Source organism: Dipodomys ordii, unplaced genomic scaffold, assembly GCF_000151885.1.
Source record: "Dipodomys ordii isolate 6190 unplaced genomic scaffold, Dord_2.0 Scaffold36, whole genome shotgun sequence".
Classification (NCBI taxonomy): Eukaryota; Metazoa; Chordata; class Mammalia; order Rodentia; family Heteromyidae; genus Dipodomys; species Dipodomys ordii.
In genome coordinates this window covers 10,937,792-10,952,314 of record NW_012267252.1, presented here as the reverse complement: position 1 = coordinate 10,952,314, position 14,523 = coordinate 10,937,792, and positions in this window count along the sequence as shown.

Genomic DNA, 14,523 nt, shown 5'->3' with positions numbered 1-14,523 from the left:
TGCAAGTGGCAGCACTGAGTGTTCAACAGGATTAAAATGTCATAGAAATTGCTTTTTGACCCCAGCTAGCATTGATAACCATCCGGTTAGAATCATATCAGGCTGCAATAATTTTCCCTAGCATCATTTGAATTTTGTTTTACCCATGATTTAATTACCCATAGAGTAGTGGAATAATTAAGATTTGATTTATGACACTGATAAATGTGACATCTGTGAACCACCGCGCAGAACATGATTCACAGATATGTATTTCCTGATTAGGGAGCAGTTGCTTCTTCTACAGATGAGACTCAGGGAGGGACATGCCTCTACAATTTCAGGTTCTTTTATCACACTTTTTTTTTTGGGAGTCCGGTCGTGGGGCCTGAACTCTGGGCCTGGGCGCTGTCCCTCAGCTCTTCAGCTCAAGGCTAGCGCTCTACCACTAGAGCCATACCGCCACTTCCTTTTTTTTCTTTTTGCTTATGTGGTGCGGAAGAATCGAACCCAGGGCCTCATGCATGCAAGGCAAGCGCTCTACCACTGAGCCACCTTCCCAGCCCCTCTTTCATCACTCTTGAAACAGCCTATCTACACCATCACTTTCATGTTTCCCAGGCTATTCCTCATTTGCTCAGGCCCTCTGTGGAGCAAATCTTATTTTTACCAGATACTAGATGAGTTAGGGCTCGAAGAAAACACTTGATTTATCTCAGCTACCACTTGGTTTCATGAGCAATAGGGAAATCCATGAGCTGCCTTCTTTTACATTTTTAATGGAAGATGAATGAGTAGGAAGACTAGTCCTTACTGTCATTAGGAAATACATTTTCTAGCTAAATATAACGAGGGATAGCTTATTGGAACTAAGCATTTTTCCGGGTAACCATTTCAAATGAGTCTGGATAAAGCCCTGCAGACATTGCTACATGGAATAAGTTTGCATCATCTCTAGGGCTGGATCAGGTGACCTGTCTGTAATGGGCCCTTCTACCCTCTGCTCTTATTTCAAAAATCCTATTGTGATGGACATGATTTGGTCAAATCTGTTTCAATTGCATTCAGACTTCAAAAGTCATTTTAACATAGCTATTTAAAGTTATAACCTCCACCTAGATTTCTCCATCTCTCTCTCATAGAAATAGCAATTATTAATAAGAAAGATAATTATTCCAATATATCCCTTATTACACAGCATTATGAAATCATGCCTGCCTTGGGTGTTTCAAATTCATTGTGCAACTTTCCATTGTTGCAAATACACCTCTGCTTCTTTTCGTTGGCTGAGAAAATAATTTCTCTGGAAAGTACTTATTGATGGCTTATAATCAAATGTGCAAATAATATGCTTAGAAACATTTAAACAGTCCTAATAGAGTGGCAGTTCATTTACTTTTCAATACCTGTGATAAGAAGCTTTAATAGTGGTTCTCCTTAGTGCTTTTATCATGAAGAACAGAATTCTACACTAGTTCAAACCTAAAATTTAATGTTGCTTATACTTTCATTGGAAGGTTGGGCAGGACAGGGCTTGTGTAGGTGGGAATCTGGGCTCAGTAACCTGTGAGGAACTAGCTGGTAGGTACCATAGTTTCTATTTTTTTAGAATTAGCATAACACAGGCTCCCTCTTCTATACCAAATATAAAACACAACCAATTTCTTCAAGGTAATGAGTTATCTTCTGAAAGTTACCTGCTATGGCATTTGGAAGACCTATGAAACTCTTGATTGGAAAGAGATCTATCTTCTTGACCAACTAAGTCAAAGTTTTATTGGTCTAGGGATATGTCAAATTCTCTGGGATACTCAAGGCAATACACCTGGCTTTACCTTTTTCTCAGCTGACATGAACTGCCAGTATTGATACTATCTAAAGTAGCACCAGCTCTGCCCTTTTCTGAAAAGCAAAGGTTAAGATTTTTTTAAAATATATATTTATTGTAAAGATACTGTACAGAGGGGTTACAGTTACATGAGAAAGGTAATGAGTACATTTCCTATAGAGCATTGCTATCCCTTCCTTTATTTTTCCCCTACCATCCCTTCCTTCCCCACCTCTCCAGCTCCTCCCTCTTTCCCCCACCCAAAGTTGTAAAGTTCGTTTTCGACATAGTGTCTTGTACATCTCATTGTTACAATGGGTCATCCTGTATCCTTGTTTCAGCATTTTGTATTTCCCTTCCCCTCCCCAAATTAGAAAAATGTATATACAAGATGCAGGGCACCGGAATCAAATACAGGGGTTATACCATGGGGGAAGAACACACAAAAGAAACAAAATATCACATGGTACATTATAAGTATATTTAAAAACAACAGCAAGAAAGATAAAGCCTCTTGTGTCCCTATTTTGGGGTTCATTTAACTGAGCATCATCTTATATTGTCATATGTACATAGTTTTTGACCTTTTCTGCTTGTCCTAGACATATAAGGATTAACATTCTATAGCATGATGGGACAGGGAAAAATGTCAAGTACCACTCATTTCTTGAAAGCAAAAGAAGAGCTCAGTGAAGATTTTGGAAATCTCTGTAGTATTTACTCTTACAACTTCAGTTTGATTATCTTTAACATTCCTTTTGCTTACATGGGAGAATTTTGTTATGTCACTATGCAATATTGGTGCTATTGAACATTTAAAATGGAATAATGTTAGCTAAGAAAAGGTCTTACCCTCCATTAAAAAATTCTTTAAGGACTAGGCTTCTTCTTTGGTAATTAAATTTTATATCAAATGTGCACAATAGTGACACTTTCTTTATTACATTTGCCAATGACTCCCTGAATATCTGTTGATACTCAGGGGTTGGGTTCCAGTTAATTATTGTGATTTTATGCTAACATAACATCTTGTATCTCAAGGAATTACTAAGCATGGTGGAAACTTCAGCCCCATTAGTATTTATGAATCTCTTCACTGTTGAGTGAGAATGCAGCCCGAGATAAATTACCCTGGGTAATTTTAATCAAGAGCTTAATTTTAATGATCACCTGCTGCACAAATAAAATAAGAGAAGCAATGAAACCATCATTATCAAGGTAAGTCATATGTGTCTCTGAGGGATGTTATTTTTAGCAAAGTTTATTAAGGATTTCTGTAAACTCTGAATGGAATAACAGGATGATAGAACAAAGCTACAAAGATAGCATAAATATGTAACTAAGTAAGAGGAAACATCTTATTTTGTACTTGTTGATGATTGCCTTGGGACTGTTGCTTAACGTGTGCATGTCAGTTTTACAACCAGGCAGCAGAGCAAGTCAGTGTTCAGAATCTCAGTGATTTGAAGTTTTCCAGGAGAGACTAAAACTTAAAACAAATTCAACGCTAGCTCTTCTTTAAGCAGATAAGCGAATAGAGAATTTTGTTGGGGATAGTGTGAAAGTTCAAAAGGAATTATCTATGAGAATATAGTAACTTATTTGCATTCTCATTCCCCAAACCTATGTTTTTGTCTTCTTATATTAGTTTTGTGGGTATCAGGCGTGGTGGATTTTGTGGCAATGCTATCAAAAATGCAAATGATATTCAGTAAATGTCACCAGATATTGCTTTCCATCCTTTATGCAGTTACATAGTCTATTATTTCTTTTTTCGCTTCCTTCCTTTCTCCCTCTCTCTCTCATATTTCCTTTCTGCCTCTCTTTTAAGTTATTGCTCTCTGTTCTGTTACTGATTTTTCTTTCTTTTTTATATTTTATTTTATTGTAAAGATGCTGTAAGAGGGTTTACAGTTACATGAGTAAGTCAATGAGTACATTGTTACCTCCTCCTTTGTTTTTCTCCTACCATCTCTTGCCTCCCCTACCTCCCACAATCCTCCCCATTCCCCAGAAGTTGTAAAGTTCACTTCCAACATAGTGTCTTGTATCATTGTTGCAATGAGTCATCCTGTGTCCTTGTTACAGCGTTTTGTTATTCCCCTTCCCCTCCCCAAATTAGACAAATGTATATACAAGATGCAGGGTACCAAAATCAAATACAGTAACAACAGGGGGCATAAAGCAGCATTCTTTATTTCTGGTACACTTTCTTCCCTTAATATTGTAAAGATAAAAAGTGTTATTAGGTCAGATGTAAGTGGTGAATTGAAGATAGTATTCAAACAGTTGGTAGCTTATTCACATATCATTTCCAGAAATGTTTCATGACAGCTAATATTTATGCATGCCACATTGTCTTGACTTTTTAGACCTGGTGAGCTGAGAGTACATAAGTTTTATGAGACTGCACATTGATAGTGAAGCAAGATTTAGGATTTAAGATCTTTAAAGATAGACATTTTCCTAATGACAGAGCCACATTTCCCTATGATGCAAAAGATAACTGTATTTGCAGTGCTTTCTAATTGCCTACATTTACTCTGAGGCAGATAATTAGTACAAGGAAATTGCAGAATATGAAATGGCCAGTTAGCTGCTAATGAAGTATGAAGATGCTTTCGTAGGACATTTAAAGTTCATTTGCCTTTGGTAATTATTTTCCCTTCTTCTCCACCCCGCTTTCCCTGTCCCATAAACTACTGAGAAGTGTTGAAACTCATGACCTGAGTTTTAGTTCTTGTCCACATCTGTTGCTACGGAGAGTGACAGGATAAGCCATAGGAAAGACTTAAAAAAATTAGGAAACAGGTTAGGAAATTTTATTCAATCCTTTCCCATCACTACCAATCAAATAGCTGCAAAGATGGAATAAAATACCCATGTAATAGAAATACTTAATTTCTGTTAGCATCATATGGCTAGACTAGATACTTCTAAGTCCATATTTTTGTTTGACTCCTCAGACTACAGAACTCACTAAGTGGCGGCTCTTTGATAGAACTAGGATCTTTGAAAGATTTGGGGATTATTGGGGGAAATTTTTGTTTCTTCATTAGAATTCTTAAAATTGGACAGACTTCTTAGTCAACTCAGTTACTCATTTAACCTGGGAAAAGTTACTTGGTTTCTTGGTGTCACTTTTCTTATTTAAAAAGGGATAATGATGTGCTAAGTAGAAATAAAGGCGCCTTAAAATGGCGTAGTAGTTTTCAGTGCTTGCGGAACAAGTTGCAGTGTTGTCACCATCACCCACATCCTGTTATAGAGAGTGTAGCAATGAGCTAAAGAGTTTAATGAATGGTGATTTTGACCTTTTGAGAACCACTTTTTTCCCTCCATCTGTGTGCTGAATAGTTATATTTAGATGAGTTACAATTAAATCAGTTTCAACTGATTTCTTGTTTTCCACTCAGTTTTGTTCAGCTGCTTCAGTGGTAACTATAGAATCATTCTTTAGTGGGAGAAGGTGACATGAAAAAAGAAACAAATATTTCTAAATAAGTGCAGATAGAAATGCCTATGCAGCATTGCGAAGATGTAGGAAATACATAAATAGTCTTTGAAGGCTTAATCGTCAAACCTTCTTAACTGATTCAGAGGTCCGATGATTGGGTCAGGAGTGTATATAATGGGAGGGATAGAGCATGCAGGTGGAAGCCAGCATATTTGGGGCCATGTCAGAGCCACAGAGTCCAATATCAATGTTATGTTCCAGTGTCAAATCAGGTCTTTCATCCTGGGAAGCTGAGTCTTAATGGGTTGGTGTATCTCTTGATAGAAAATTCCCTAGGTCTCCCAAAGTCTTCTCAGAAATGAATCATCTTCTATATAGGACTCTTCCTCTATAAATGTTCTCTCTAGAGAACATTTCAGTATCCGATATTCCCAGGATTCTGCATTTTCTTGGGCTTGGACTATATGCATAGTTAGATGGATATGCAGTATAAATCTATCATGTTTTCCTCAGAACTTTGTGAAGACACAAAAATGAATAAGATAGGACACCTGCTTTTTAAGGAACTTAAACCACAGATAGGTCATTGAGTGCAAATTCAAGACTACTAGGCCTTGAGTTCAAGCCCAAGTACCCATGCAGGTGCATGCATATGTGTGTGTGTGCATGTGCACACACACACATAAATTAGAGCCTAAAATGTGGATAAATATTTTTGTCAGATGTTCAGATATTCTCACATGAGGGCTGGGAAGTTGGCTCAGTGGTAGAGCGCTTGCCTTGCATGCCAGAGGCCCTGGGTTCGATTCCTCAGCACCACATAAGCAAACAGAAAAAAAGCCGGAAGTGGCGCTGTGGCTCAAGTGGTAGAGTGCTAGCCTTGAGCTGAAGAGCTAAGGGACAGCGCCCAGGCCCAGAGTTCAGGCCCCATAACTGGACCCCCCCAAAAAAAAAAGATATTCTCACATGAATCAGAATTCAAAGGACAGTGAACACAAGAGTGAAGATTATGAATTGTTAACCCATGGTTCCAATCAGGACATTTATATTATGGAAAACAAGTTTTCAAGCTTCTCTGACATGGAATGGTGTTTGTAAGATGAGGAGGTTTGTATACTGGTTGTAAAATTCACCAGCTCTATGACAGTGGGCTATATAAAATTTCTAGTTTTTTTCTCATTTGTAAAATGAGAATAATAGTACACCCTTACAAAGTAGCTGTAAGGTAAGAGCTTAAATATGTCAAAGGCTAATAACACTCCTGATTCAAAAGAGGAAATTGACTTTCATCCCAGGGCAAATATAATAGGGACTTTTAAAAGGAGTTTACTTTCTCAATTATTATCAAGGGAAAGGATTAAGTGTGAACACATACACTCACATAAGAAAACTCCAAATATTTGTGGGAATAATCCCGGCTACTTTTCAAGCTTGTCTCATGACTCCTAATTTTACAGAGTATTGATCTCTCTTGGTGACCCTTTTACCCAGTGTCTTTCTTTTCCTTTCATTGTGGTGATTTGAGATTTAAAGTAATCTTTTTGAGAAAGGCTACTTGCTTTTAAACCTATTTATTATAACTCTATTTCTATAATCATTACTGTCTATTGTGTCTGACATATAAAATGCCTACCACAGTCTTATGTGTTGGTTTGGTGGTGACATTTTCTGAGGTGATAGAAACTAGGAAGTAGGGCTTGTTGGAGGAAGAAGGAAACTGAGGATGTGCTTTTGAAGGTATCTTTTTCCAGATACAGTTCTCTCTGTTTCTTGTTCTGTACACGTTCATTTGGTCAAAGTGGCTGTAGACTGAATTCTCTAAAACCATGACCCCAAATAAATCCTTCTTCCCTGAAGTCATTGTCTTACATATTTTGGCCACAACTATGCAGAAGTAAAGAGGATACTGTTAAAACTGTTCTTGCAAATGATGGAGGATTGAATAATTAATTCCCCATCTTTTGATGTTGCCATTATCTATGTAGTAAGTAAAAATGTGATTGTTTAATTAATCATACAAACTAATGTCCTCCATGATTGTATAAATCTGGAACTATGGCCTGTCCAAGAACTCTCTTTCTTGTTCCACCCAAATAAGTCCATAGGCCACTTCATCCCCCCAAAGTCAATATAAAGACTGTTGAGAACATTCTCCTTAGCAGAAACTTCACTTCCATTGCTAAAATGTTAAATACTGTCACCCCTCTGAAGGTTACTGCTCTGTGATTACAAGCCCAAGGACACAGACTAATTTTATTGCTGGTTTTGCTCCAAAAAATGACTTATTCTTTGCAGATTATTATAAGTATGTTGGCTTGCTTAGTCACTGTTTTCCCTTCGCTTTGCCAAAGCTAAGGGTTATAGAGCAATGGGCTTAACATCATTAAAAGTTTAAAAATATGAAGCTTAATACTTGCTAAGAAAGTCTAATTTGGTATAAGTATATCAGGACACAGAGAATGGTAGTACATGTCTGTAACTCTAGGCACCTGGAGGCTGAGTCAGAAAGATCACAAATTTGATACCAGCATGGGCTACATAGTGAGACTCTGTGTCAAAAAGAACAAACCAAACCAAAGCAAATGAACAAAAAGAACCCCAGCCAAACAAAAGCAGCAAGGTACTTACTTCACATTTGAAAATATTACCAATTAATTCGCTTTCTATGTGAGAAGACACCATGATTCTGAAGAGAAATGCAGGTCTTGAATTTCAGTGAAATAGATGAGAAAATAATTTTAGGTAAAACATTTTTGGGTCAAAAATAAAGTGTAGATTCAAATTTCACAGACCGTGTTCCCTAAATAACCATTGTATTTAGCATTATCTCTCATGCAAGACATTTTCTTGCTATTTCTCATAGGTTTACCCTTATTTAAGTAATACCCGAAAGGCAGCCTCACCAATGAGAAACAAATAATAAGCCACAGAATGTGAATGAGTGTTCTTTGAAATATGAAAGTATCCTTTCCCTCACTTTGAAGACCTGCCACTCCTTCTAGCTCTCCAAATTTCACATACTTCTGAAGACCTGCCTCAATTCCCGTGGCCCATGTGCTATCTTTGATGTCTATACCAAATTCCAGTCAACTTCTACCACAGAGTGAGTCATTTCCACCACCCCCCTCCCCAGCCCCCCAGCCCTTCATATATTAAATCCCAAACCTGCAATGTGAGTGTTTGGCAATGGGGCCTTCAATGGGAGGTTAATTAAGTCAGGAAGGTAGGGCCTTCAAGATAAATTAGTGCCATTATTAGTTGTGGCACTGATGAGTTTGCTCTCTTTCTCTCTCCTCTGTCACATCAGAAAACAGAAAATGCAAGTCCTAAGCAGGCCCTCATCTTAACTAGCACCTTGATCCTGGATTCCTCATCTTCTGTTGTTGTGAGTAATAAAAGTCTATTGCTGAGCCACTCAATCTGTGACGTTTTCCTACAGCAAGCTAAGCAGGCTAGTATAATTCCCAAAGCAATACCAGGTTGAGTTTTTGATTCTGTGCTATATCCTACAGTGCTTGCTTATCTCTCAAGAGTAAAAGTCTTCCCTCCCAAAGGAATTTCAAATTCATCAAAAGTAGAGACAATGTTGCCTCCAGGTAGTGGGACTAAGTTTCTATAAAATGATCAGGTATTTTAGCACTGCCTAGCCACTTCTAGAATATTTTCTAAGATGGCAGTTAGATTAATATATGATCCAGGTGCAGGCGCTTTGGCTCCCATGGGTTAAAGCATTTGACACACTTAAAACTTCATCTTCATTGGCATCTTATGCGAATTAAATTAACTGGCTAGCTCCAGAGTTAAGACAGCAAAGACAACATCCATGATGAAACAGCACGAAGGTGAATGTAATTGCTGTTTCATTAGGTGGTTGGAAATCAGGGATTCTGAGATGGTGCACAGCACAAGGGGACTAAAGACATTTATTTATGAGTAGAATTCACCCTGCTCACCCTATTGGTGTCATGACTTGCCAAGAAGTTATTTGCATGGCATCTGAGCAGCTCCCGCTGCAGCATACCCTGGAGTAAGAGGATCAGTGATGAAGAAGGCATTCACTGTTGGTGCTGAGTATCCTTACACTGAGTGGAGCCTCCTTCTTTGCGTTGTCTCTTAAGTTACTACAGGTCAGTGTAGCAGAGGTGTAACTAGGAGGAAAAAAACCACTCTGAAACGATTTTGCACACAAGAGCAGTCTTTGGATGTCTCAAGATGGAACAGAACACCATCCAGGGGAAGACAGAGATTTGTTTATCACAACAAAATCTTGGGTCTTGACACCTTAACGCTCTAGGGCATCCACGGTGCTAGGAAACAATGGTAATGAATGTTGCATTTGGAAAGAGATACAATAAAAAGGCCTAGAGAAAAAAGGGGGGCTTCATTAGAACTTTTGTTTGTAGTTATCATGTGAAATATATTTATAATTAATCTGGGTTAATTAATTAATTACTGGCTTAGGCAAGATCCTTTCCTCTATGCTTTTACTCCAGAGGGATGTAAAATCCAAACATTACCATTCACTCTTCTCTCAACACAAAAAACAGAGACTTAAATTTTAAGTAAACCAATTGGAGAGTGTTAGCAAGGCAAATGTAAGTAGAATATTGATAATAGATAATTGTTATTGTTGTTCTGTTTCTTTCCTATGTATTTTTCCCTAGTTTTTACATTCAAAGATCTCTGTGAAGTGACAAGCAGGATATTATTTCTTTTACATTCAAAATAAAGGATGTAATTTTCCTGGGACCACCTTCAGTTTACAGTGACAGAGAATGACCTACTCAAAGAGAACTGGAAATCTCAAAATGTTCTAAGCTGGTGCATTTGGGTGAATCATGTTATGTAAATATGGTACTGATGGAATTGGGCTCTTACGAAGTAAAATATATTGTTCCTATATAGGAAGCTGCTTCTGGTGGAAGACAGAAATGATAATAAATAGATTTACCAACTGAAATGTTTGAAGGAGAGCTATGCATTCCTTCTGAACAGAGATTTATCCATTGCAAGACTCAAAATTCCAAGAAAGAAAAAGAAAAAGTCAATGAAGACTTTGCATATTAGTTAAAAAAAAGAAGGGCCATGCTTAAGATTTGGTGATGTGGAAGATAGTTGGGAATGGGGGACATTTGCCAGAAGAGGTAGGTAATGCAGAAGAGGAAGTGATCCACAAACAAAGAATATGCTTGTTGGGTGGAATTTTGAGTAGGTGCATCTTGGGGGGTAAGGAGGTAGTGAGGAGGGTAGATAGAATGATTTCATTTAAAGATAGAACAAAACTCAAATTCCTTAGGTACACATCAGGGGCTTCTTGTGACTCTCAATGAAAAGCTTTCTATACAAGTGGTTGGGGATATTGGATATCACAGTTGTACTGTTAGAATTGAAGTAGAAATTTCTTAAGCAGTCTGAAATTCAAAATGAAGAAACCATATATTTTTTTAAGATCTCTGTTTTCAATAGGAAACAGGGGTTTCCGGTCATCTTGGAATAGAAACATTTTCTGCTCTTAACTTGTTAGAGAAAGAAGTTTTTTTTCTTTCCCTACAATGAATATTAGCCTACCTCTCATGGATGAGTGCTGTCATGTTATTCTGAAAAATAATTCTGATCTAATCCCTGCAGTTTCTAACTCCATTGTAATAACTATGGCATTTCTAATTCTATCGCATTTTCAAAGAGTCCTCTAGCTTTATCTGAAGAAAAATTTGGCCAAAAAATTGGCAATGCTGTATGGCTATTTATCTACCAAAATAGCCTGGAACATACAATGCAACCAACAAATTTCCTTTAGCCTGACTATTATTATTATTATTATTATTAATTCAATGGATGGTTCTAGGGTAGCCAATGACTTAAATACTATTTGATTCTCTGATTAGATCCCTCCTGCTTATTTATCCCAGTTCTGAATATCAAACTTCTGTGTGCTTCTTCTAAGAAACCACTCACTTCTTCAACTTCTTTAGAGGACTGTTCTCAAGCTACCACTTCTTCAACTTCTTTAGAGGACTGTTCTCAAGCTAGGGTAAGAATTGGTTTGGGACCTGGGGCTTGTACTAAAGCAATGTTTTCAACAATCAGAATTGGCAAGATTGTGATACAGCAAAAATAATCCCCACAAGTTTAATTTCTTGCTCACTCCATGTCCAATTCAGATTGGTAAGATTTCCATTACATTTTAGATCCTCTGTCTAGCCATGAGGCCTCTAATAGGATGCATACCATTTTTGTTTTTGTTTGTTCCATTGCCTGAACACTTTTTTATACAAGATGATTTATTAAGCTGCTTTGCAGAATTTTGTCAGTGCTCAACAACTCTGTTAGCTACTAATCTTTTTTTTGACAAGCTACAGACTATTCTCTCATATTGTCCCTAACACTGAACCCTAATGTTTTCATATAGATTAGTCTTGTTGTCTCAACTAGATTGCACATTATTTGAAAATAGAGTATTGCATTTCACAACATAGTTTAGGGGACTTAATAGTTACTTAAATTAGATCTTTTAAAAATTTATTTGTTTTATGGATTCATGCAGGCTCTAAGGTATGATACATTTCTGTACTCTATACTTACACATTTTCTACAAAAGCAATAACAAAACTCCTGAGTTGTATTTATAAATGTTCTAGTTCTTTCTCCCTTTGCTTCTAACCCTAGTATAAGTGAAGGCATAACTAACAGAGTTTCATATCATGGTTCTATATTCTATCTCTCCCAAAGTTTGTTGCCAGGTTCGATATTAGTACTTGATGGATGCTATCTTTGTGGTTTGTTCACATTGCACAGAGTACATGTTGTAACACAGTTGTGTTATATAGTTTATAATTTCTTATTTCTAAGCACTGCTCTGTCACCTTTGGTAGACTGAGTGCTTGGCATGTTTGGCTAGGTGTACAAAACTGGCTTATTATTCTAGTGTTGTTCTCTTTTGAGATCTACAGCTTCTGTGAGATAGTATAACTGCATCTTGGGATGTAAGTCAAGAGCATCTGTAAAAAAATATAAATAGTAATGAACTATTACATCAAAAATTGATTTTCTTGGAATGACTATTAGAACCATTTTTCAGCCGGAAGTTTCTAATCTCTATTAAATTTGCATTTCATATGAAATGAAAATGGAGACCTATGGATCAACATAAATAAGAGAAAAATAGACTCAAATGATTTTTATTCCCTAACCTTATACATATACTCTGTTTTAATATGATTTTTATTGATAACTCTTTTCTTCAAAAAAGTTTTATCTTTAGCTATCTTGACAGCAAGAAAAAGAGTTACAAGGCCAAATTCTTCCTCTTGAGTCTTCTAGGTACCTTGTCAGAGGTCTTTGGTTTGCATTTTGGGCAGAGAAAAACCTGGTTGTGAGCTTTAAAAGGAACTGAGGTCTTGTTGCATGGCATGAACTTCCAAACAGAAGATCATTACAGTGGTCCAAAGGAGCAAATCTGCCTTTGCAAAGAAAAATACATGACCAGACTGACCACTGAAGATTGGGATTAAGGAGAAGCTGGAGTCATTTGAAAGGTCATGAAATCCCATCAAGAGAATGTGTCTGCTGAGTAGAGTCTGAATAACCTCTCTCTTGAAATCCAACAAAGATTTTATCTCATATTTCCTCACAACTCTCCAAACACAAGTTGACCTAGATAAGACACATGAATCACTTCTCAAAGTTTCTGCAACTTCTTAAGTCCTTTCTCCTCACCAGTCTATATTCTGGGGTCTATCCCACGGTGTGCATTATTAAGACTATTTTTGCAGTGTTGCTACTGCTGCCAGCAATCCGTGCCCCAACCGCTCTTGGCAGGTCTTCCTGGAGGTGGTAGCATTGCCATTAATATCAGAATCTAGTTACCTCACATCTTCCATTCGTCTTGGAGTCACATACTGCTATGGCTTGGACCGATTCTGTTTTGAATGGTTATCCCAAAGTCAATGTCAGAAAGAACACAGCCACTGAGGAGAGGAAAGAAGGAAAGGGAAGATTAAGAAGACATCCTCTAATGTGGAAAAAGAAAAGGTCAGAGAGTTGATTAGTAGAAAACTCGAAGAGATTAGTGTTTGGGATTGTAAATATATCCAAGCAATCCAGGTGTCCATTGCTATTATCTAAAGAAATATTCTGGCTGTGGCAATGATAAAAAGAATGATAATGAACATTTATTAAATTGTTATAATAGTTGAAGCATGGTTTTATATATATGGCTTTATATATATATATATAAGCATGGCTTTATATTTATATAATATATATACAAAGCATGCTTTGTATATATATTATATAGCTTGTTCCTTATAACAGCGACATGAATGGTATGCTTTTAACCGATCTGTTTACATATAAAGAAACTGAAGTTCAGTTATAGGAAGTAGCTTAATTAAGGAATCAGGTATTTCTGAAATTTAAGTGAATTTGAATTAATACAATGGTGTGGACATGCTAGACACTTGGCTTAGGTTCCCTCTTGATTTCTTGACTAGTTTTGGGTTCATAGCTCCTAGCTTCTGAAACCTTCTAATAATTCACACTCTAAACTTTCCTTACAGGCTTACCCTTGGGCCAGGGGAGCCATTCATACTAGAGCAGAGAGTGCTCAGTAATTTATAGCTTCATGCACAATGATTGGCTGAAGTAGCAGAATGAATGATGAATATTGTTGGGAGAAGTCTCAAACTGTGATAAAAGACTAGCAAAAACCAATCCTAGCAAAAACCAATCTTCAAATCTCCCTATGTAATTAAGCAGACATTGGGACTTTACCTCAGTATTCTTGTTTGGCTCCACCCCCCCATTGCATCTTTCACTCTTTTACAGTTTCTTCTGCTAATAATGACTTTTATTAAATCATTGTATACAATCCTTGTCTGAGTGTCTGCTTCTAAGGAATCTGAATTAAGGCAAGTATGGTTACTCTAACCTTGATTTTGGAAAAGAAACAACTTTGAAAGTGAGAACTAGGTAGTAGTAAGTCAACTTCTGGTGAAGCAACCTTCTAAGTTGTTTCATTATGTTGGATTGAAATCCCACGTATCCTTTATTCATTCATTGTGCACACTCTCCCTCCATATATAACACACACAAATAAGTGAATGTGCTTGATATCATTCTAGATGCATGTGAACACCCTTCCTGTGGAGGGGAAAGGAACAATCTCCTCTGCATGTACTAACAGGTGAAAAGATTTGCTCAGCCTCTTTTTCTCAGATTCTGGATTTATTGGTTAGAGCTCTTAATCATGGCTGAATTG